The sequence below is a fragment of the Kogia breviceps genome, chromosome X (genome assembly GCF_026419965.1).
Source record: "Kogia breviceps isolate mKogBre1 chromosome X, mKogBre1 haplotype 1, whole genome shotgun sequence".
NCBI classification, from domain to species: domain Eukaryota; kingdom Metazoa; phylum Chordata; class Mammalia; order Artiodactyla; family Physeteridae; genus Kogia; species Kogia breviceps.
The window spans coordinates 95,937,195-95,961,433 of record NC_081330.1 but is presented as its reverse complement, the minus strand read 5'-3'; the positions used below and the strand labels follow the sequence as shown (position 1 = coordinate 95,961,433).

The window sequence follows — 24,239 nt, the reverse complement described above, 5'->3', positions numbered from 1 at the left end:
CCTCTGCTCCAGCGTCTCCATTTCCTTTTATGTTGTCCTCAGTGGAAACGGGAAAACTCCCCACCATTGAAACCCCTTGTCATATAGGCAGTCAGTCCTTCCTCTTGAGCACAGGTCATAGGGTTCCCAAACATTTACCAGCAGAGAAAACCCTGACACCCGCATGCTCTGGCTTTCTTTTATTGGCTGTCTATGCCAGCCCCTGAATGAACTGAGAGATCAACGCAGTGAGAGGTGAGTACGGGTCTTTGTTAGTGTAAAAGAATTGGAATAGGACAACGTGAAGAATTGGTGAAAAGTGGGGCTGTTGTTCCCTAGTGTTGAAACCTTTCCTCAAAATTAAGGAGAGCTCTCCGATAATAATAACCACAATTCCTACTACCTTTTCAGTACTCTTTACAGAACCCCTACCAGGGACCAAACACATTGAATCTTCATAATAACTTTGCAAGATAGGTGTTATTATTACTGTTTTACTGAAAATGAAACCAAGACTCAGAAAGATAAGGGCATAGAGTTAGAAGGCAGCAGAGCTGGGATTGGATCTCAAGTGTGCTGACCTGAAAGCCCACAGCAGGCTGCCTCTGGCTTATGCAAACCACACTGCCGCTTAAACCATCTACCCTCTAAAAGCACTGGTCAAATTTGGGCTCAGAAACAGAATCTCCCTATGAGTCCCAGATATTTTCCTTACAACTAGGTAGTCTGAGCTTTGTCAAGATTTTAAAACTGGAGACCTTATAACTTGTTATGTCCTAAAGGATCCTAACCCTTCCTACCCAGTCCCTTTGACCATGGGACTACATGGCATGTGTAAGGGCCATGGGGTCAGTGGTCACATGGCTGTTGAGATGGAAACAACTTTTTAAGCAGACAGTTGTCCCAGTTCATCTGGAAACAAACACATTTTTAGAAGTAGGGGCACACTGCTCCAAATATACTATCACCCAAGTAAGATACAGCATATAATCACTCTTTCACTAATACTTGATGAGCAATTAACACTTTCTTACATTGCTAGGATGGATCTAAATTGGTACAACCTCTATGGAGGCAATTGAACAATATCTATGAAATTTATAAAAATTACGCATGCACCGAGAGGTCACATATTATATGATTCTATTTATTTGAAATGTCCAGAATGGCAAATCCGTAGAGGCAGAAAACAGAGTGGTTGGTTGTCAGGGGCTGAGAGAAATGATGGCTTACTGGGTATAGTCTATATATTGGGGGTGATGGAAAATATTTTAGAAGTGAATAGAGGCATTGTGTGTCAATTGTGAATATACTAGATGCCACTGAATTGTATACTTTAAAATGACTAATTTTATGTTATGTGAATTTCACCTTAATTTAAAAAAAACCATGTGATTTAACAGCAACAAAAAGATTACATGTGCACATACCATTTGTCTCAGACTAGGCTCCCTAGAAACAGAAGCTGAAACAGGGATTCGTGTACAGATGACTTACTGAGGGAATGTTCTCAGGAGAAACCTGCAGGGGAGTAGGGAAGCAGGATGGCAAAGGAAGGAGATAGGGCGAGATGTGGCATAAGATCTGTCTAGCCTCAGCCTCAGCCTCATCCCACAAGGAACTCCTGAGTGAAGATTGCACCACAGAGGCTGTTCTGCACAGGCTAGCCTGCGATACCTGCACATCTGTAAGTCATTGGCCAGGGGCTATCCCCAGAAGGGCGTGTAACTTCCAAGACATCTGCGGGCCAGGCAGCAACTGTCAGTCAACAGCAGTTCCCCAGGAAAGAAAGTAGATGTGAGGGACTTCCTTGGTGGTCCAGTGGTTAAGACTCTGCGCTTCCGCGGCAGGGGGCATGGGTTCCATCCCTGATCGGGTAACTAAGATCCCGAGATCCTGCATGACACCAGTCCCATAAAAGAGGTCAGGGCCAGGCACCAATAACACCTGCCAGCATTTGACCCAGTAATTCCATATCTAGTAATTTAACCTCAGATGCGTTTGCACACAGGCAAATTTATTCATCGCAACATTGTTTATAATAGGAAAAGACCCACCAGTAAGTGACTAGTTAATTACATTCTGGTACATCCATACAATGGAATATTAAATGGATATGGAAAAAATAAGAATAAGGAAACTCTCCATGTATGAATATGGAATGACTTTAAATATATATTTTACCTACAAATAGCAAGACACAGAATACAATACATATAGTATGCTAATATATATGTTTTCTTTAAGAACATATATATGTGTTTGTTTCTATATGCTTAAGTTAACCCTGGAAGGATAGACAAGAAACTGGAAACACTGTGGTTGAAAGACAGATTGGGAGGGACAGTTTTCAGTTTATATCACTCTGTGCCTTGTGAATTTTACACTATATGAATATATTACCCATTCAAATGAAATGAATGAAGATGGATGGTAGGTAGGTAGGTAGGTAGATAAATTGTTTTGCTCTGAGACAGCCAGAAGTTTCTGCCACTCCTTTGACCACCAAAACAAGCAGAACCAAGGGACATTTTAAAATTCAATTGTTGGGACTTCCCTGGTGGTCAAGTGGTTAAGACTCCAAACTTCTAGTACAGGGGGTGCGGGTTCAATCAAGATCCCACATGCCGGGGCTTCCCTGGTGGTGCAGTGGTTGAGAGTCCGCCTGCTGATGCAGGGGACACGGGTTCGTGCACTGGCCCGGGAAGATCCCACATACCGCGGAGCGGCTGGGCCCGTGAGCCATGGCCGCTGAGCCTGCGCGTCCGGAGCCTGTGCTCTGCAACGGGAGAGGCTGCAGCAGTGAGAGGCCCGCGTACCGCAAAAAAAACCAAAAAAACCCCCCAAAAAAACAAGATCCCACATGCCATGTGGTGCAGCCAAAAAAAGAAAAAAAAAAAAAAAAAAGAATATAAAATAAATAAATAAATAAATAAAACTCAATTGTTTTCCTATCCAGACGTAATTTCCTTCCTGATGATTGCTGATGTATTCCCTGCACTAGTGTGTAATTTCTGGTTTAACCAGTAGCCTCTTATTTTCCAATACGATATTTCAGATTCTTCACCCATCCCTATTATTCATACCTCCCCATGGAAGTTTGATTTCTTTATCAAGATGAAGTCAATTAACTATTGCAACTGCAAAAAGCTCTCTTTCTGAATTCTGACCCAAGCTAGAGTCCGAAGCTATAACTGAAAACTGTATTAATCAGAGTGTTAATTTTATCAGTCGGTTCCTAATAGATGTCTAAAGACAGAATGGCTCTGTGGCTAAATAAATTTAAGCTAAATTTATTTAGATTTCTGTACTGCAGGACTTATCAGAGCCTTTAATATTACAAGGTGCATTTTCAATCTCCTAAGATGCAAAATTCTCTCTAAAACTATTTGACTGCAGAATTGGAGAAGGGCTCAGTTGGGCTGTTCTTGTTTGGACTCTCTCAATGACTGAAGTCATCTAAAGGCTCAACTGAGCTGGACGTGCAAAATGACTCACTCATACATCTGGCAGTTTGGTTGTTGGTTGGGAGTTCAGTTGGGCTGTCAGCTGGAGCACCTCCACGTGGCCTCAACAGCATGAGGGTCTCAGAGTGGTTGGATTTCTTACAAGGTACCTGGGGTCCCCCACAGCAAGTGCCCCAGGGGAACCAGGCAGACATTGCATTGCCTCAAAAGTTATGTGAATCATTTTGCTGGTTCTGTTGGTTACAAATGAGTCTCTAACGTCAGTACAGATTCAGGGGGAGAGGCCGGCCATAGAACCCACGTGGGAAGGGTGCCAAAGTATTTGTGGACATATTTTAAAACTGTCACAATTCATTATTGCTTTGATTGTACAGATGGGACCCAAAAAATGTATTTGACCAAAAACAATTGACCCATGCTGCTGAAAAGACAAAATGGTAGTGTACGTATTTCAGCCGCAAATACAGGGTTTCCTTAAGTTCTTGGAGGATGCTGTATAAACATGTATTGCCATTTAATCAAAGGCAAAGCTGGTTTCTGCATGGACCTGCTCTGGACTGTGAATCATGTCTATTTGTCATAGAATCATGCCATGTGTTAACTGCATGTTTCACTGACTCATTTTTTTTAATTGACAAATAAGACAGGTTGCAAGATTAATTACAGTGTATAAGAAAGAAAGAGCTGTCAAGTGTTCTATGTCAGTCTATTTTATAATCATACCATTTATGGCAACTATGAAGAAAAGATAGCATTTCTGATCAATAAATTTCACCATGTTTATGAGTACTGAACTTGCAACCTTTTTGAAACTAAAATTTGAGGGGGTGAAATAATGCTCTATGGTTTACTTTGACAAATAAAATATGAAAACCCATTAATCTTTAGTATAGGAATTTTTAGTTCTCTGTTTAGACTATCACTATTACTTCAGTCTTTCAATGGTATTTGTCTACGGAATTGAAGTTGAACATCTAGATAAAAGAAAATGCTGACTGCCTCTACCATCTGACTAAAGGAAGAAAACACCAGGATTTTATTTCATCAGGACAATGAATCAAAATTTAGGACCCGCACTTAAGCATATTATGGTGGTAAAATACCCTGTCAGCAAGTCTGAGGATTATGTAACCACTACAAGTAACTTCTCCCCAGTCCAATAAGATGACATTAGCAGCAAAAGCTCAGAGCATGTGAGTAATGCATAATTAACACATTTTGAAACTCATGTGACTAAGGCGAGTAAATCTTTCACAATCTCTTGATACAAGGAAGATTTTATATATTCCGTGAAGAGAGGTGAGCAGAACAGGCTGACTGAAGAAGAGGTTTGCAAAAGGAAGGTATGGGTCTTTGTCCCAGATCCTCTGTGCGTTTGGTTAAGCAAATTGGTCAAGGAGACGGGGCAAAAGTGCTTCTGTCCCCTCCAGCCACGCTGGAGGAATAACGACACCTTTCACGGATCAACACTGAGCAGTCAGCTGGGGTAGGAAAGCACATTTTCATTGGCAGGTCACAGCATAAAAATCAGGGGGCAGGACCAATGGGAGATGGCTAAGGATTGGAGGGAGGGATGGTTTGTCCAGGAAAGCCAGTATTATGAGAAAAACTGCAGAAACACTGGGCTTTGCCTTCCCAATCACAGGCCGGTGTGCAAGGGGCTCTTGTCACTTGACTAAGAGTCGTCCAGCTCCCCAACCTTGCACGTTTTCCGTGCTATTGATGAGTCTACTGGGGATGCTCTCTGGACTGTGTTAAAGGGTCAGCATATCTTAAAACTGGAAAGGACCCTAGAGATCTTTTGGTTCAGCCTTTTTTTTTTTTTTTTTTTTTTTTTTTTTTTTTTTTTTTTTTTTTTTCAGTACGCGGGCCTCTCACTGTTGTGGCCTCTCCCGTTGCAGAGCACAGGCTTCGGACGCACAGGCCCAGCGGCCATGGCTCACGGCCCAGCCGCTCCGCGGCATGTGGGATCCTCCCGGACCGGGGCACGAACCCGTGTCCCCTGAATCGGCAGGAGGACTCGCAACCACTGCGCCACCAGGGAAGCCCCGGTTCAGCCATTTTTGCTTGAGAATTGTGGTAATTGTAGTTAATTTCCTGTGGAACTTCTGAGAACCACCTGGTCCCATCCAGTGCTTTGTGCCCGCAGACCCTCACTCCCCAAGCTTCCCCACATCGTGTAAGCCCTCAGGCCCTTGGTTTCCCACAACCCATAGAGTGGCTCTGTTTTCCTCACCAAATCCCGTCTTCCTGACAAAGTTTGCTTGTATTGAGAGATGTTTGAACTCTCCCCCTGCATACAGAGAGCCAAGATTATTACTCCAAAGCAGGAGTTCTGGGAGCAGGAAGTCCCAGAGTGTAAGTGCAGTGATGCTTGGCACAGAAATCACAAACACACTGGATCAAGGGATGCCCAAAAGACATGTGTTCGCTGTACCTCTTGATTGCTAGTATCAGAAACCCACTGGAGCTAGCTTAAGCAAAAAAATATATAAGGGAGGGGTAGAAGGATACTGAGGTGTGTCCTGGAATTAAAGGAAGAGTTAGACAGTCAGACTTCAGGAAAGGCAGGAAACAGGGCTTGAGGAAAATGGGGAACTCATGAATTCCTCTCTCTTCATCTTTTTTGCTTGTCTCTGCATTTCTGCTTTGTTCTTCCCTTTCACTTCAGAAAGATTTTCTCTGTCTCCCAAGCAAATGGAAGCAAAGATTCTAGATTGGTTTCTCCAGAAGAAGCAGCTGGAGATAGAAAGAAGGCCATTCTCCTGTACCAAACCTCTACAGAGGTCAAGTTCACAAAAATTTGAATGCAGTCTGTGTACACAGAGGCTGGAGCCTCAGCCTGGAAAGAAGGCATGGCTGAGGACCCAGTAAGAGAGAAGGTGAGCTGGTGCAGAATCACAGTCCAAGAGGCGCCACAGGTGCAGTGTGGAAGTGGTGGTTTCATTTTCCACAGACAGTGGTTCTTCAATAGTATACGGAATGACAGACCTAGGAAAGAGAGGGTGTGGGTGCTACTTGTATTCAATTTCCTGCTTGCTAAAGGGATGCCAAGTTGAGGCAATTGCCAAACCACTCAACAAAGTCAGGATGTAAGTGAAAACAAAACAAAGGGAAAGGAGAAGAAAGGAAAAGACATTCCAACTGAATGTGCAAACAAAAATTCTAGAGCACATGAAGAAACTTCACGCTATGGAAAAAAAATTTTCTAACAAAATAATCTGATATGAATTCAATACAGGTGAAGTCAACATTGCGGAACAGAAGAAAGTACTTAAAAATAATTATGTTTGGGATGTTCCAGGAGATCAGTGAAGGCAAAACACTCATTCAAAGAAGGCAGGCCTCCTTTCCCCCTCCCTGGGCTTCGGACCACAAGCACCTGGTCACTCAGCACTGCCCCACCCCCCTCAGACCCCACTCCCCTCTCCCTTAAGGCCACAAGGCCCATGCAGTGCGGCCACGGTTGTTCCTTTGCTCCTGGGGTCTCTGCTTGGGTGTGGCCCCAGGAAGCCTGGCCCCCTTGTCCCCTCCAGGTTCTGGGCTCGGTGACTGCTCTCCACTGTGCTCCAGACGTCACTCTCATCTGGTAGATTCCTCCTTGTGGAAGGCCTATTCTGTTCTCCCACAGTGTGCTTTTTTTTTTTTTTTTTTTTTTTTTTAAATTAATAGACTATTTTAGAGCAGTTTTAGGTTTACAGAAAAACGGATCAGAAAGTACAGAGAGTTCCCAAATGTCCCCTCTTCCCCACCAACCCAGTTTCCCCTATTATTTACATCATGTATTAGTGTGGTACATTTGTTACAATTGATGAATGAAGATGGATACATTATTATTAACTAACGTCCATAGTTTACATTACAGTGGTTCACTCTTGGTGGCTGTATATCCTATGGGTTTTGACAAATATATAATAACATGTCTCCACCATTACTGTATCATACAGGATAGTTTTGCTGCCCCCCCCAAAATCCTCTGTGCTTCACCTGTTCATCCCTCTCTCCGTCCTAACCCCTAGCAAACACCAATCTTTTCACTGTCTCCATAATTTTACCTTTTCTAGACCATGTAGTTGAAATCACACAGTATGTAGTCTTTTCAGGTTGGCTTCTTTCACTTAGCAACATGCATTTACGTTTTCTCCATGTTTTATCATGGCTTGATAGCTCATTTCTTTTTAGCACTGAATAATATTCCATTGTCTGGATGTACCAGAGTTTATCCATTCACCTACTGAAGGACACCTTGACTGCTTCCAAAATTTGGCAATTATGAACAAAGCTGCTACAAACATCCACGTGCAGGCTTTTGTGTGGAGTTAAGTTTTCAACTCCTTTGGGTAAATACCAAGGAACGTGATTACAGCATCTTATGGTAAGAATATGTTTAGGTTTTTTTTTGGTTTTGTTTTTGTTTTTCTGCAAGAGTGCCAGGTTATTATAAAGTGATACTCCGCAAACCCCAAACAGCGAGCACCTCCCATTCCACCTAACAGATGGGTCCCTTGGTACCATGTGAACAGACATGTCTTAGTTTAAAAGTGTTTATAGTATAGCAGAAACTAACACAACATCATAAAGCAACTACACTCCAATAAAAATAATAAAAGACTTTACTTATTTAACAAGAGTATTCCATAACTCTGGTTCTCAACCTTGATTGCCACTGGCATGAATCATGGGGGTTAATCAAAACTCCACTCTAGACAACAAAATGAATTACCTGGGGTCGGTGCCTGAACACTGGTAGGAGGGGAAAAAAACCCCAAAACCTCTTTGCCTGATTCTTTTGTGTAACCAGGGTTTTGTGACCAGTGACAAACCAGACTAATTTGAACCATATGCAACCCACCTTTCTGGATCTTAGATCAGGATACATCAAGTTAGTCTGAAAACAGAAAGGCCAAGTAATGCCTGAGAGGTCCAGGAGTAAGAAATAATGGAGAAAAGCAGAAGAAAACACAGGCCATTTTTAAAATGTTTTTTCATCTCTCCTTAAAGCTTTCATATATTGAAATCATACATTTGTAGCAAGTATTACTATCAAACTCCACTCATTGGGCCAGAGACCCTTGTGACGTTAGCGAAAAACTTGCCCCTCATGTAGCACACTACTATATATTCAGTTTTATAAGAAACTGCTCAACAGTCTTCCAAAGTGTCTGTACCATTTTAAATTCCCACCAGCAACGAATGAGAGTTCCTGTCGCTCCACATCCTTATCAGCATTTGGGCTTGTCAGTGTTCCAGATATGGCCATTCTAATAGGTGTGTAGTGGTAACTCGTTGTTTTCCTTTGCATTTCTCTAATGACATAGGATGTGGAGCATCTTTCCACGTGCTTATTTGCCATCTATATATCTTCTCTGGTGAGGTGTCTGTTCAGATCTCTTGCTCATTTTTTTTTTTTTTTTTTTTTTTGTGGTACGCGGGCCTCTCACCGCTGCGGCCTCTCCCATTGCGGGGCACAGGCTCCGGACGCGCAGGCCCAGCGGTCACGGCTCACGGGCCCAGCCGCTCTGCAGCATGTGGAATCCTCCCGGACCGGAGCACGAACCCGCATCCCCCGCATCGGCAGGCGGACTCCCAACCACTGCGCCACCAGGGAAGCCCTCTTGCTCATTTTTTAATTGGGTTGTTAGCTCTCTTATTGTTGAGTTTTCAGTAAGTGCTCTTTTTTAATGACTGCTTTTCAAAAAGCCACCCCGCTGTTCCTGAGATGTTGTACAAACCTTGAGTTGGGATTTTGCCTCTCCTGACCCTCACGAGAGCTTTTTGATCTGTGGACATGGACCGTGGAAGTGCATGGGCCACCATTGGTAGGCATGCTTCAGGGCCCAGGTGCTAACTAGAGCTGTGACCAGTGCATCTGGCCCATCCTGCCTGTGAGAGATCATTTGCAGCCCCTGCACTTGTGACAAAGAAGCCAAATGGTCACAACTGCCAAGACTTCTTTGTAGTCACGTCAGGACCCAACAGGATCCAGTTCACCTCTCTCCCAGGCCCTCTGAATGTCACTTTTTTTTTTTTTTTTTTTTTTTTTTTTTGCGGTACGCGGGCCTCCCACTGCTGTGGCCTCTCCCGTTGCGGAGCACAGGCTCCGGACGCGCAGGCTCAGCGGCCATGGCTCACGGGCTCAGCCGCTCCACGGCATGTGGGATCCTCCCGGACCGGGGCACGAACCCGTGTCCCCCGCATCTGCAGGCGGACCCCCAACCACTGAGCCACCAGGGAAGCCCTGAATGTCACATTTTTAAAGAAATCTGGGCAAGAGGACGTTGGGAGAGCAGAAGAGCATTGAGATGCTACGCTGGCTGCAGCAACTGTTCTGTTGACCCAGAAAGTGAGCGCTTCCTAGAGTACTACCCAGAGCTGGTGAAGCGTTCACAGGATGAAGTGGCAGGTCTTCAACCTGGAAACAAGGTTGGAAAGAATCATAGAAAAGACCGTATACGAGACTTGATTATCATGGGGGATGAGAATGATGAATCTGATTCTTCCACCAACTGATTAGGACTTGAAATATATGATGAGCTTCTTCACATGGTGCTTCTCTGACCACAAAGTACGGAGGATTTTACATTAACCCGAGAGCCCTGCAGTTACAACAAGCATCAGAATCTGACAACGACTCCACTAAAGAAAAGAGGGGGGGAAAAATCACCAAAGAAGGAGAAGAAGCTGCAGGAAGGTAGTGAGAAGGGAAGAAAGAAAAAAGATGACACTTTGAACAGGGAGAAGAAATGAACAAAGCTCAGCTTTTCCCAGAGGAGCTTCACAGCTCTCAATGCTGGTGAGGAGAAAAAGAAGAAGAAATGTTCTTGAGGCTCGAAGTGATAAAGAGATGTTAAAGAAATCTCAGAATGAGAAATTGGCCCAGGAAAAACAGGCACGAGGATCATAAGCCTTTTTGCTCCGCAAAGGCCTGCCAACAGCCGTGGAGAAGTGCCTCGAGGAGCTGCTCCAGCCTGCCAGACCTGCTGAGGGACAGTGCAAAAGGAAGTTCTTCACCCAGGGTATCGATGGGATCCTCCTGCAGCAAAGACATCCTGGTCACACTTGCCCCAAAACTTCATCTCTGTGTGTTGGGGGCAGGGGGTGCGTCTGAAGGCACCTCTACAGAAACTTAAAGAAGCTATTGGCAGGGCAATGCCAGAGCAGATGGCCCAGTACCAGGATGAATTCCCGGCACACCACAAGCAAAGACTGCAGAGATGCTGGAAGAGGAAAAAGACAAGGAGCGGAGTAAACAGATTTGCTCTGGTAACGAAGAAGAAAAGGGGAGCAGAGCCCAGAAGAAACGTCAATGCAATGCTGGAATCAAGAAGGTGCTCTTTCAGGTGGTAAAGATGGAACCAGATGGCTATGATCTGGAAAGGAATGAGAGCCAGTCTAGGGAGGACTGCGTGGAAGCTCTTCTGAATGCTGAAGTGCAGACTCTCTGGCCCTAAAGCTGGGCGCACACCAGGTCTCTGTGTAAGGAGAACAGACCACACCATGGGTCCCTGACATCCCTCCTGACCGAGAAGAAAGTCATGGCTCCTTCAAAGTCAAGGTGAAGGAAACATAGACTAAGTCTCCTAAAAAGGTTCTCATCTGATCGGCCCGAATGGGCAACCCCATTGCTTTGTATAAAAGTCACGGGTCTTTATGTACAAAAGTAAAAAGGGAAATTTCCAAAGCCCAATTCTCTGGACCATCACTCTCTAGAGCTCTGTAATCACCCCCTCAATTTTCTGGCTGAATGGACAGTGGCACTGGAGCAGTCTGAGGAGAAAACCCCCAAGAGTTCTGGCTACAAAGAGCTCTCTTGCCAGGCCCCCCTCAGCAGAGCTGTCCAGAAGAACAGAGGTCTAAATGGCAGTACCACAGAACCCGGACCCAAGTCAATCTTGTATGCAGTCACCGAACAGCGCAAAGCTTCACTCCCACACCTCACCTAGTTCCACTTGGCAACAACCTCCCCAAATCTTCCTCCTTCAGCATCCATTCCTCCGTGGCAGCCTCTCCAGGAAGCTTCATCCTACACTCCCCTGAGCCACATGGCAAAACGACATTCCGCCAACTCTTCAGGGCTGTCTTACAAGTCTCCCCTTGCTGGCTCTACCTCCCAACATGAGGTTCCTTCTAGAGGCTCTCCTCTGGAAGAACCACAATCCAGAGCTCTCCTTCCTCCCCAAAACTTGCTCCCATGTGTACAGCCTCCCTGCATGGGACAGTCTGTCAATGGACAGGTCCCAAGCCCACAGTGAACAAAGCTCTGTTCCTCAGAAGCTGGCCTTGGGGGTCCAAATGGAGATTCTAGTGATGGGAGCCAAGGAGGCACAAAGGTACTGACCTTGTCCCTGAAACCCACCATGGTTAGCAGCCCGTGCTCTTCAAAAGGAACTTGCCTGGTCTCTGGGCTTCACAGTTGTGTTTGTTGTTGGACAGTTAATGGCGAGACCGATCTTGGGATGGAGAAAGTTCTGAATTTGGCATATGGGAGCATATGTGGTTCTGAATTCCAGCACTGTGGCAGATCAGTTGGTGTAGTTGCACTTTAAATCTGCCAAACACCTTGGCATTTGGTCAGAATACCTCATGGAGTCCCATAGGCCAAGGGCTCCTTCTGGCCACACGAGGATCCATGGGATGGTCACGGTGTCCATCTCATCCTTGGATGGTGTGTTCAACAGGACAAAAACCTGGACTAAAGCCACAGCTGAGAGAAGTAGCTTTGTCTCTGAAAATATATTCAGAGCACTTGATACATACTCATTGTATGGGTATGTTCATATTCTCCTCTGAACATGACAATGAAGCTCTTTTAAAGACCTGTAGATCCATCAATCTTGAGACAATTGTGATAAGCCTTTTAAAGGCATTTATGCTGGGTTCAGCTTTTACTATTACCACTAAATGCATTGGATAGAATAGGACTGTTCGTGGCATATCACATTATAGGAAGACATGACTCCGGTGCCTTTATAGTGGAGCAGAATTAGATAACTCACATCCTCCATTTCAGCCCTCTGAGCACTTTTCAAAGACCTTTTTAAAAAGACATGTCTGTTTTTGAGACAGAACCAGTTTTATTTAGTTGAGAGTTTTACAGTTGAATTCTGTAAGTTTGTGGCATCCTGACTTAAAGTTCATCTGAGCCCAGAAAACTCTATTCCCAATCTAGCCAGAGTTCCAGGTTTGTTTTTTTCCCCCCAGAGTTTATACAGGTGGACCCCAGGGCTACAAAGCCCTTGTTGGTCAAATCTTCATCTCTTTATGGGCAGAGGTCATGAGGGGTTCCAAGTCACAGATAGACATGCCAGTTTGTTTTATTCTTAGAAATCCTCTTAGGCAGGGCTATAGTAACAGGTCTCTATGAAGTCACCTGTCATATAGAAATAGGCCTTGAAGTCTTGGAGTTTTCCAGGCACTGGAGTATATATAAACATAAGGGTAACATGCATTAAGTTTGGAGGATGGATCAAGGACAGATAGATATTCCAGAGTTCCTGAGCCACCAAGCTGTTCACTAAACTAATGACTGTTTCACAAAGGTCTTTAGAGTGCTTACCTGTACCTGTGAAATGTGTACCACAAGGTGTGTCTGAACTGTCTGCTCCAGCTAAATGAATTCAAATATGTCAAGTGTAAACAGAATCCGGGTGAATTTTATGGTTGTGTAATTTATGCAAAATCCACAATGTGGCAGCCTCTATAGAACAAGTGACTCATTTCCTTCCACAAATAAATTAAAGGGGGGAAAAAAGAGGGAAAGGAAACCTCTAAGCTAAAAGAAACTTAAGATACATATCAACTGAGTGCAACGTGTGAAGCTTGTTAGGATACTGATTTGTAGAAATCAACTGTTTTGTTGTTGTTGTTTTTTAATGAGACAATGGGAAAAATTAGAACATTTATTGGAGATTTGATGAAAAGAGGAATTGTTTTAGTTTTTTAGGTGTGATAATGGTATTGTGGTTGGGAAGGAGGGAGGGAGGGAGGAAGGAAAGAAGGAAGGAAGGAAGGAAGGAAGGAAGGAAGGAAGGAAGGAAGGAAGGAAGGATGGATTTGGCTGGCTTTTATTGCCAGTTCCTGGGAGGTAACCTCTAAACCCTTAACGTTTCCTAAGGGACAGGAGTGTCTTTGTTACTCTTGGTGGGTCCTTTAGACCCAGCCTGTTAGTGTACGTCAAAGAGATGACTCAGGGAAAGGGCTGGCCACACCAGAAAGACCAACCACGTGATTAGACAGTTGGGGCTGTGAGCCTCAGGGTATCAGCCTGACCTCCGGGAGCAGAAGGGGGCTGGAGATCAAGTTCAGCCACATGGGTGATGATCCAATCAATCATGCCTACATAATGAAACCCCAGTAAAAGTCTGGACATCAAAGCTTAGGTGAGCTTCCTGGGGTGGCAATACTCCACGCACATATTGCCACATAGCAATGATGGGAAAGTAATGCATCCCTGGGGACATGGGAGCTTTACATTTGGAACCCTCCCAATCCAAGATTCTGCCCTATGTGTATCTTCTAATTTGCACCCTTTGCCTGTAATAAAAGTGAATGTGAATATAATAGGTTTCTGTGCGTTCTGTGTGTCCTTCTAGCAAATTAGCAAACCTGTGGGGTTTGAGGAGACCACTGAACTTGCAGTTGGTGTCAGAAGTCTTGGGCAGACTTGGCAGTCTGGAGGATGGTGCCCTTAACCTCAAGTTTTGCTAGTTCCAGTTAGAAAGAAAAGAAGGCCTTGTCTTTAAATATACATATGGATAGATTTACAGATGAACTAGTATGTCATGGATTTGCTGAAAAATAATCTGGGGGAGTGGGGAGAAGGAAGTCGAGAGCTAGGTGGAACAAGATTAGCCATGTGGAATCACAGAAACTGGTTCCTGGGAACATCCGGGTTCATGAAATTATTTTCTCTTCTTTTGTATGTGTTTTAAATTTCCAAAATGAATATAAAGTAGTGATCCACATGGAAAAAATATGAATCATTACTTTATATGATGTGATAGACAGAATTCTAAGATGGCCTCCAAGATTACAGGCCCATGGTACACACACACCTTTTCCTAGTTATTTATTCAAACACAAATTGAGGTAGTGATGTTTAGGGGTTTTGCAGATGTAACTAAGATCCCAAATCAGTTGATCTTAAGATAACTTGGGAATTCCCTGGCGGTCCAGTGGTTAGGACTCAGCGCTCTCACTGCTGGGGCCCAGAGTTTGATCCCTGGTTGGGGAACTCAGATCCCGCAAGCTGTGCTGTGCGGCCAAAAAAAAAAAAAAAAAAAAAAAAAGAAGAGACATTATCCTGGGTGGGCCTGACCTAATCAGGTGAGACCTTAAAACCGGTAGGATTCGTCCTGAAGAAGAAATTCTCAGTCAGAAAGATTTGAAGCATGAGAGAGATTCCACACAAGGGAGATTCTTTGAAGATGGCTTTGAGAGGAGCTGAGAGCAGCCACTGGCTAACAGCCAGCAAGGAAATGGAGACCTCAGTCCTACAGCTGCAAGGGACAAAATTCTGCCACAACCACGTTAGCTTTCAAGAAGGCTCCAAGTTCCAGTTAAGCACACAGACAGTCACAACTAGATTTCAACCTTTTAAGATTCTCAGTAGAGAAGTCAGCTATTTTCTACCAGACTTTTGTCCTACAGAACTGTGAGCTGATAAATCTGTGCTGTTGTAAGCTGCTATGTTTGTAGTAATTTGTTACAGGGCAGTAGAGAGCTAAAACACACAATCAAAAAAAAAAAAATTCCAGTTGTGAAAAATAAGACTTTACAAATTTTTGAACAAAATTTAGAAAAATACATTTGTGGTCACAGTACAGGGAAGGATTTCTTAACACACAAAAGGCAAGATTAATAAATTCAACTATATTAAAATGACATACTTCTGAACTATAAAATGTACCAAAAGATAAAGTGAAAAGAAAATCCATGGGGGACTTCCCTGGTGGTCCAGTGGGTAAGACTCTGCACTCCCAATGCAGGGGGCCCTGGTTTGATCCCTGGTCGGGGAAGTAGATCCCACATGCATGCCACAGTTCACATGCCACAACTAAAGATCCCATGTGCCGCAACTAAGATGCACCCAAATGAATAATTTTTTTAAAAAATCCATGGACTAGATGCTATTTGCAAGACATAAAATTACAAAGCGTATTTTTAAAAGAAGCTCCTACAGGGAAAAACAAGAAACAAGCCAACAGAATATGGATTCGTAACTCACAGAAGAGGAAGCTTAAAAACCAGTAAATATGTGAAAAGATGTCCAATATGGCTATTCATCAGAGAAATACAAACAGTAATGAAAAGCAATTTTACCTCCAGTGGACCAACTAAAGGTAAAAATCCAGATAATACTGAGTTCTGATGAGGAAGTAGGGTAACAGAAACTCTTATGTCCTGCTGATGAGAGTGTAAATTGGTACTAGCATTTCGGAGAAAAATGTAATAATATCCAGTAAAATTAAAGATGTATATACCCTTTGACCCAGCGATTCTACTTATGGGAATATTTTCTAGAGAAAATCTTCTACATAGGCTCAAGGAAACGTCTATAAGTATCCCAACATTATTTTTAATATTGAAAAAGTGCCTACAACCTAAGTGTCCATTGACAGGAGAATGAAGTTAATTAAGTTTTCATTTCTTTCCATCCTCAGTATTCTCCTTTAATCTTGACTGGCAACCCATCTGCTAATCTGCGAGAGAACCACACCAGTTGAAAATGAGCTGCTTATTTCACCGGTTCTAAGAGTTACCCATGATTCTCTCAATTGTTGTCATTCACAGAAAAAATGTTTTCACTGACTGTGATCTTCAAGGAAGGCCTCTGAGCCAAGAGGGATCAAAAGTGCCCAATATATCTGGAAATGCACTTCCACCCAAGGATGAAATGACTTTCTAAACTGAGCTGGAAACTGCTGAGCTGAAAAAGAATATGGATAATCCAAGTGAGGCAAATGAATGCTTCTATGCTACTGAAAAAAGAAGATTCTTTTGAAAGGCGCCCCCAAATCACACGAGAATTAATTTCATTTAATGAAGTTGAGAATAAGCAAAGCTTAGTCACCCTGTGGATCTTCCAAACATACTAGCACAAGATAATCATGGCCTGCTATTTAGAACACATCAGATTTTTAAATCACCTCCAAAGTCTCCATCTTTATTTTGGTTTTATTTATACCTTCCTATCTCATCTGGGAAAAGTCTGAATAAGATACTGGATAGTAAATGTACTCAAGAAGTACTTATGTATGGATTTAACAAAATAACAAAAATGGAGAAAGGACTTTTTTGTCTTTTACCTGTCCATGATAAACATTCACTTTTTTTTTTTTTTTTTTTTTTTTTTTTTTTTTTTCTGCGGTACGCGGGCCTCTCACTGTTGTGGCCTCTCCCGTTGCGGAGCACAGGCTCCGGACGCGCAGGCTCAGCGGCCATGGCTCACGGGTCCAGCCGCTCCGCGGCATGTGGGATCCTCCCGGACCGGGGCACGAACCCGTGTCCCCTGCATCGGCAGGCGGACTCTCAACCACTGCGCCACCAGGGAAGCCCAACATTCACTTTTAAAGCATTTTTAATGTCCATTCCAGACCCAATTTATATTTCTTTATTTATATTGGATGTTTATCAGGGAGTATACACTGGAAGCAGATATACACTGTATTATTTATAATTGTATTTATTGAATACATCTAACACTTTCCACTGCAATAACTGAGTAAACCAAACTAGCCATTTTTTTCATTTTTGTTGATAAATAGTTACAATGGAGTGATATTTTAAAGTTCAGATAATATATTTTCCTAAAATATTCCAATTGCAGAGTTATGTATGAGATGCTACAAAATAGATGTGAGTTTGATTAACAGTTTTATGAATAATCATGTCACATAATTACTCAGATTTATCACTTTAAAATAAATGAAAATTCTTTGTGGCAGAAGGTTTGTATGAATATCAAAGTGTTGCTTTTTGTTCTCATTTGCTCAGTTTGAACCATGCCACATTGTGACTTGCAAAGCCATTTTCTCTTTGTGCTCATTATCCCAAAGTGAGTTCAAAGTGCTTTTCCATTTACCTAAGTGTGCAAAATCAAGAACCTAATTGCAAAGTCAAAGTGTTAAGCAAAGGCTCTAGATTTCTTCAGGTCCAACCCTAATGACTCTTAACATGATGACTATTTTATCAGGTCAAGGAAGGCTCTACTGCTTAAAGCAATTACTAAGCTCAAGGCAAAAGAGTGTCTCATTATAATAAACTGATGAGATTTTAAAATAGTAAATAAGACCCCGTCTTAGTCTGTTCGGCTGCTATCACAGAATAACATAGACTGTGTGGCTTATAAACAACAGAAATTGATTCCTCACAGTTCTGGAGGCTGGAAAGTCCAAGATCAAGGCACCAGCAGATTCAGGGTCTGGTGAGAACCTGCTTCCTGATTTATAGGCAGCCATCTTCTCTCTGTGTGCTCACTTGGTAAAAGGGTCCAGGAACCTCCCTGGGGTCTCTTTATAAGGACACTAATCCCATTCATGAGGGCTTCACCCTCATGACCTAATCACCTTCCGAAGGCCCCCGTGCTTAATACCATCACCTTGGGGGTTAGGTTTCAACATACGAATTTGGAGAGGACACAAACATTCAATCTATAGCAGACCCTTTATATGATATTCAGGGGGAAATGGGCAGTATCAGACCCTAAGAAGACGTTACAAGAACGACTTATAACAGGAGGGGCTGCCCATGGTGGTCATATTTCCTGGACCAGAGCCCCGCTCTGATGAGCCCGAGCTCTCCTTTTGCTATCATGTGGCCAAGATGTTGGTTGTCACCTCCTTTCTGGCAGCCTCCACATGGGGTCCACACCAATTTCTGTGCTGAGATAATTAAGTTGGGCCAAAGCATTCAGAAGTGACTTGGATTTTCTGAGGTAGATGTAGGAAGGGACTGCGTCATGCCCAGCAGAGCAAATTCAATCCATCTTGCTATTTCTCGATTCCATGCCCCATTAGCTCATCTCGCCACGAGATCGCCCCTTCCTGATCTCCCCCAGCAGGGCTCTGCCACCTCTTTTCTTCTGCTTCTCCAGGCTTCTGCTATCTCAGCTGATTCTTTTTCTTTTTTTTTTCTTCCAGTTTTATTGAGACATGACAGACATGCAGCACTGTATACGTTTAAGGTGACAGCATAATGATTTCACTTACATACACCATGAAATGATTATCACAGTACATTTAGTGAATATACATCATCCCATATAGACACAAAAAGAAATAGAAAATTGTTTTCAGCTGATTCTTACTAAAGCAGTTTACCCCTCTCATAAGTCCAAACTTGTCCCCCATCATCTATTCAGCAAACAAAGGGTCCTCCATTTATGGGATCCCCCCCTCCTTGGGGTCCAGAGAGGGGTTTCAATTAACAAAGACTACAAAAATGTTTCGTGTTCTCTCATATCTATCTACCTGTCCTGGCTGCCTCACAGGATTCAGAGATAATACAAGTGAAAAAATTTTTTTAGCCATAACATGCTACATACTTTTTCTCAGTGATTCTTTATTCTAACCTTCACATTTTACAGATGATACAACTGAAGCCCAGGGAGGTTAAATAACTTGCCCAAACAATTAGTGGTAAAGATTGACTTTAAACCGGGTCTCTAGCCTGCTGCCCTATCACTCCTTCCATTAATCTGAACTGCCTCGGATAATTTGTGGATTTCTGGAGCTCTGCTTTCCCACACTCCATTAATTTGGGATTAAATGTGATCATTTTCTTGGGGGTCTCCACCACACTCATGCACATACATGTGTTCATTCACACAGACCCTGTGGTTGAGGAAATGGATGGGAAGGCTATTCACTCTTTTACTAATTCATTTGTTCCACAGATATTTATTGAACACCTACTAGGTTCCAGGTGCTGTTCTAAATTCTGAGGACATAGCAGTAAACAAAATAGACAGAAAACCCATGTCCTCATGGACTTTGCATTCTAGTGGGAAAAAGATATGATAAGCAAATACATAAAGTATTTAGCATGGTGAAAAATGCTGTGAAGAAAATAAACCAGGGAAGGGGGATAGGGAGTGGCACAGGGGAGAGGGAGGAGGTTGGAACTTTAAACTGGGTCGTCAGAAAAGTCTCCCCTGGGACTTCCCTGGCGGTCCAGTGTTTAAGACTCAGCACTTCCACTGCACAGGGCACGGGTTCGATCCTTGGCCGGGGAGCTAAGATCCCACATGCCACATGGCACAGCCAAGAAAGTAAGTAAATAAATAAATAAAACAAAACAAAAACGTGAAAGTCCTCCCTGAGGGGATGACATTTGAGCAAATAGCTGAAAGAGATGAAGTGTCAAACCATGTAGCTTTTGGGAGAAGAGCATTCCCAACAGAAGAAACAGCCTGTGCAAAGGCCCTGCATGAGAAACAGGCCTGGCACACTGAAGGAGCAGCTAGGAGTCAGTGTGGCGAGAACAGAATGGACAAGGGGTAAATCAGCAGAGGAGGGCAGAGAGGTGACAGGGGTATCAGTGCAGAGGCCCTTATGGGTCATGGTAAGGACTTTGACTCTAAATCTGAATGGCAGGGCAGCCAATGGACGGGTTTGAGCTGAGAAATGACTTCTGCACCCACATCATTCCCGCTGCCTTCTCCCTCCAACGCCACCCACTCAAAGTTTCAGGATAAGGGAGTCAAGTCATCTAGGTCCAGGTGGGAAGTTCAGGCATCACATCTTCTTTCACCTGGATATCTGCTCTTTAAAACTGTCATCTTGGCAGGAAAAAAGAGCTTAATTAGAGAATTTTTGAGGATCTGGGGAAGTGTTTTCCAGGACCTCCGTGGGTTGCCTAAAGTCTCTTTGCAGAAGAAGAGGTTAAAAAACTAGGAAATAGGTTAGGAGAGGCAGTTGACAAAGCATTGAGGAAGTTAAGAAATGGGGGCTATTGCAGAGGGAGAGGGCAGAAGTGGGGCTAGAACACAAGTAGAGACTCCTTACCCAGCACTTCCTGTGCCATTGTTTACAGTTTATATAGCAGTAAACAAAATAGACAGAAAACCCAAAATAGATAAGTGGGGCTACATCAAACTAAAAAGCCTCTGCACAGCAAAGAAAACCATCAGCAAAATAAACGGCAACCTATGGAATGGGAGAAGATATTTGCAAATCATATATCTGATAAGAGGTTAATATCCAAAATATATAAAAATGCAAACAACTCCATAGCAAAAAGAAAAACAATTATTTTTAAATGGGCAGAGGAAGTGAACAGATATTTTCCCAAAGAAACTATGCAAATGGCAAACAAGTACATGAACATGTGCTCACCATCACTAACAATTAGGGAAATGCAAATCAAAACCACAATGAGACTATCACCTAACACCTGTTAGAATGGCTGTCATCAAAAAGACAAGAAGTAGGGCTTCCCTGGTGGCGCAGTGGTTGAGAGTCCGCCTGCCGATGCAGGGGACGCGGGTTCGTGCCCCTGTCCGGGAAGATCCCACATGCCCTGGAGTGGCTGGGTCCGTGAGCCACACAACAGTGAGAGGCCCGCGTACCGCAACAAACAAACAAACAAACAAACAAACAAACAAAAAAAGACAAGAAGTAAAAAAAAAAAAAAAAAGACAAGAAGTAATTATTAGCAAGAATGTGAAGAACAGACAACCCTGGTCCACTGTTGGTAGGAATGTAAATTGGTACAGCCATTATGTAAAATAGTATGATGGTCCTCAAAAAATTTAAAAACCGCCACATGATCCCCAAATTCCACTTCTGGGTATACAACAGAAGAAAACAAAATTGAAGAAATATCTGCACCCCCATATTCATTGCAGCATTATTTACAGTAGCCAAGACATGGAAACAACCTAAGTGTCTGTGAACAGATAAAGAAAATGTGGTATATATACACAGTGGAATATTATTAAGCCATTAAAAAGAAGGAAATCCTGCCATTTGTGACAACGTGGATGGACCTGGAAGACATTATGCTAAATGAAATAAGTTAGACAAAGAAAGATGAATGCAGTACTGCATGATCTCACATGTGGAATCTAAAAAAAATCAAACTATAGAAACAGAGATCAGACTTGGCAGTTGCCAGAGGCCTGGGGATTGGGGGCAGGGGAAATGGGTGAAGGTGGGCAAAAGGTTCAAACTTCTAGTTATAAGATAAATAAGATCTGGGAACATAATGTACCATACGGTGACTATAGTTAACAATACTATATTGTATATTTGAAAGCTAAGAGAGTAAATCTTAAAAGTTCTCATCATAAGAAAAAAACATAACTATGTGCAGTGATGGATGTTAACTTATTGTGGTGATCATTTCACAGCATATACAAATATCAAATTGTTATATTGTATACCTTAAACTAATACAAAGTTATATGTCAATTATATCTCAATAAAACTGGAAAAAATAAATTAAAAATTTCAACTTATATTTTATTTTATTTTTTTTATTTTTTATTTTTTTTTGCGGTATGCGGGCCTCTCACTGTTGTGGCCTCCCCCGTTGCGGAGCACAGGCTCCGGACACGCAGGCCTAGCGGCCATGGCTCACGGGCTTAGTTGCTCCGCGGCATGTGGGATCTTCCCGGACCAGGGCACGAACCCGTGTCTCCTGCATCGGCAGGCGGACTCTCAACCACTGCGCCACCAGGGAAGCCCTCAACTTATATTTTAAAAAAACATGCCCCTATGGACTTTGCAGTCTAGTGGGGGAAAGATATGCTAAACAAATATATTAACTATTTAGCAAGCCTGCAAGACACAAAGTTTCTAAAAGGGAAAATGGAGGCAGCCCTCCTCAGGAGGAAAGTTCTGTGGTCCGCGGGTAGGACTTAGTGAGACAGGAATGAACCCTGAGCGCCTCTCCTGATGGAACCTGGTAGTGAGTTCCCTCCAGGGGAGGAGCCACCCTGGCTGGTCCAGTGTAGCCTCAGTCTAGACACAATTGATGTTGGAGCCTGGGGCTTGGCCCATCCTTCCCAAGTAGCCTTCCTAAAAGGTTCAGCTTCTAGAAATCCCTCTTACTCTAAGGCCCTGGTCTCCCACACACTGCCTTATTTTCTTCCTAAGTCCTGGAAGTCAGAAAACAACAGAGCAGGGCTTCCCTAGTGGCGCAGTGGTTAAGAATCCGCCTGCCAATGCAGGGGACATGGGTTCAAGCCCTGGTCCGGGAAGATCCCACATGCCGTGGAGTGACTAAGCCCGTGTGCCACAACTACTGAGCCCATGTGCCACAACTACTGAAGCCCGCATGCCTAGAGTCCATGCCCCACAACAAGAGAAGCCACCGCAATGAGAAGCCCGTGCACCGCAACAGAGTAGTCCCCGCTCACCACAACTAGAGAAAGCCTGCATGCAGCAACGAAGACCCAATGCAGCCAAAAAACAAACAAATAAATAAATTAAATAAATCTATAAAAAAAAAAAAGAAAACAACAGAGCAGAGGGAGAAACTTACCTGGGGCCTGAGAAGCTGAATTTTTGGCCTTTAGGAAACTTGCTCCCTCCTCCAAGTGGGCCAGAGCTCCTTGACATGGCTGTCCCTGTGTATTTTCCCTCTACTAGCCATTCTGAGGCTTTTCCATATTTTACTTTTTGGAAGAGTGCAGTAAAAATGTTACCAGTTGATGGCATTTTTCTGACAGTTTGTCATCAGCCATTATTATACATTTAGTTACAACTCAGTGAAAACCTGCTGTGTACCTGTCAAGAGCTGCATTAAGTGATCTACATAAATTTCTCAAGAACTACGAAGGGTCTGAGGTTTTACCCTTCTTGCAAGCTAAGAAGCTGGGCTGCCACAATTTCATGGACGCTGCAGAAGACAAAGGATCAGGGACAAAGCATAGTTTATTACTCACAGTAGAAGCAGTATCCAAAGTATCGTCATTTGCCCGGTTTCCCAAGCTCCAGTTCCCCAAAGGTAATGCAGTGAAGGCCAGGTGAAACCTGCACACATAGTGGGTTGTATTCCAGGAGAGGAACCCCAAGCTTAAGGAACCCAAATCTTTTATAATGGGCAGTAAGTCTGCCTGACCCTTGCCCCAGAAGGAGACGTTGTCTATATTATACATGACAGCAAAAAGTCTGCCCTCTGCTCCAGGGAGAGACACTATCTCCAGCTTTCACAGCTGTTTGGCAGACAAACATCCTTGAAAACATGGTCTGGAACAAAAGCTCTCTTTTTGTGAGCAGTGCCTCTGCTTACAAACCCGGCTGATATGCAAGAGACCTATGGAGATTTGTCTTCCGACAATGTTATCCCGTTTAAGCTGACACAGGCATGGTTTTCCCCATTTTTCAGATGAGGAAAATGAGGCACAGAAGATAACTTGTCCAGGATTCCACAATACAGGAGGCAAGGTCTGTGTGAGCCCAAGGCCTGGGCCACGTTCTTGGATATGTAGAGCAGATAATGGTCCGGGCACCCACTGTGTCAGACACAGAGGACACAGAGACTGAAGGGCACAGCTCTGCCTCTGAAGGACTTACAACTAGGGAGACAGAACATGCCCGCTATACCCCTGAGGAGTGGGGGGCGAACCTGGGTGGGCATCCAGGGTCACCTCTAACCACCTACAGCATGGATGGTCTGTTCCCACTTTTCTCTTTCTCTCCTCCCCCCCTCTCCACACACGCACACGTGCAAGAACAACTTGCTAACTTATATTTGTTATAAGTTGTTCTCTCTTTGGTGCTTGCTATTGCTTCTCTGCTAGAAGCCAACAAAATAAACAACGCGTAAATCATATATCGAGGCAAA

The 24,239-nt window shown here is 43.5% G+C and overlaps 1 non-coding gene and 1 pseudogene across 1 annotated transcript; one reads left to right on the top strand and one right to left on the bottom strand.

Annotated features, from left to right (window-relative positions):
* Positions 1 to 23,938, top strand: part of LOC131748160 (ubinuclein-1-like) — a 68,987-nt pseudogene extending 45,049 nt beyond the window's left edge.
* On the bottom strand, positions 8,470 to 8,612 carry LOC131749055 (small nucleolar RNA SNORA62/SNORA6 family). The gene has a single exon (XR_009333170.1). It is a non-coding gene; the product is annotated as a small nucleolar RNA SNORA62/SNORA6 family (small nucleolar RNA).
* Positions 23,939 to 24,239: the final 301 nt, after the last annotated feature.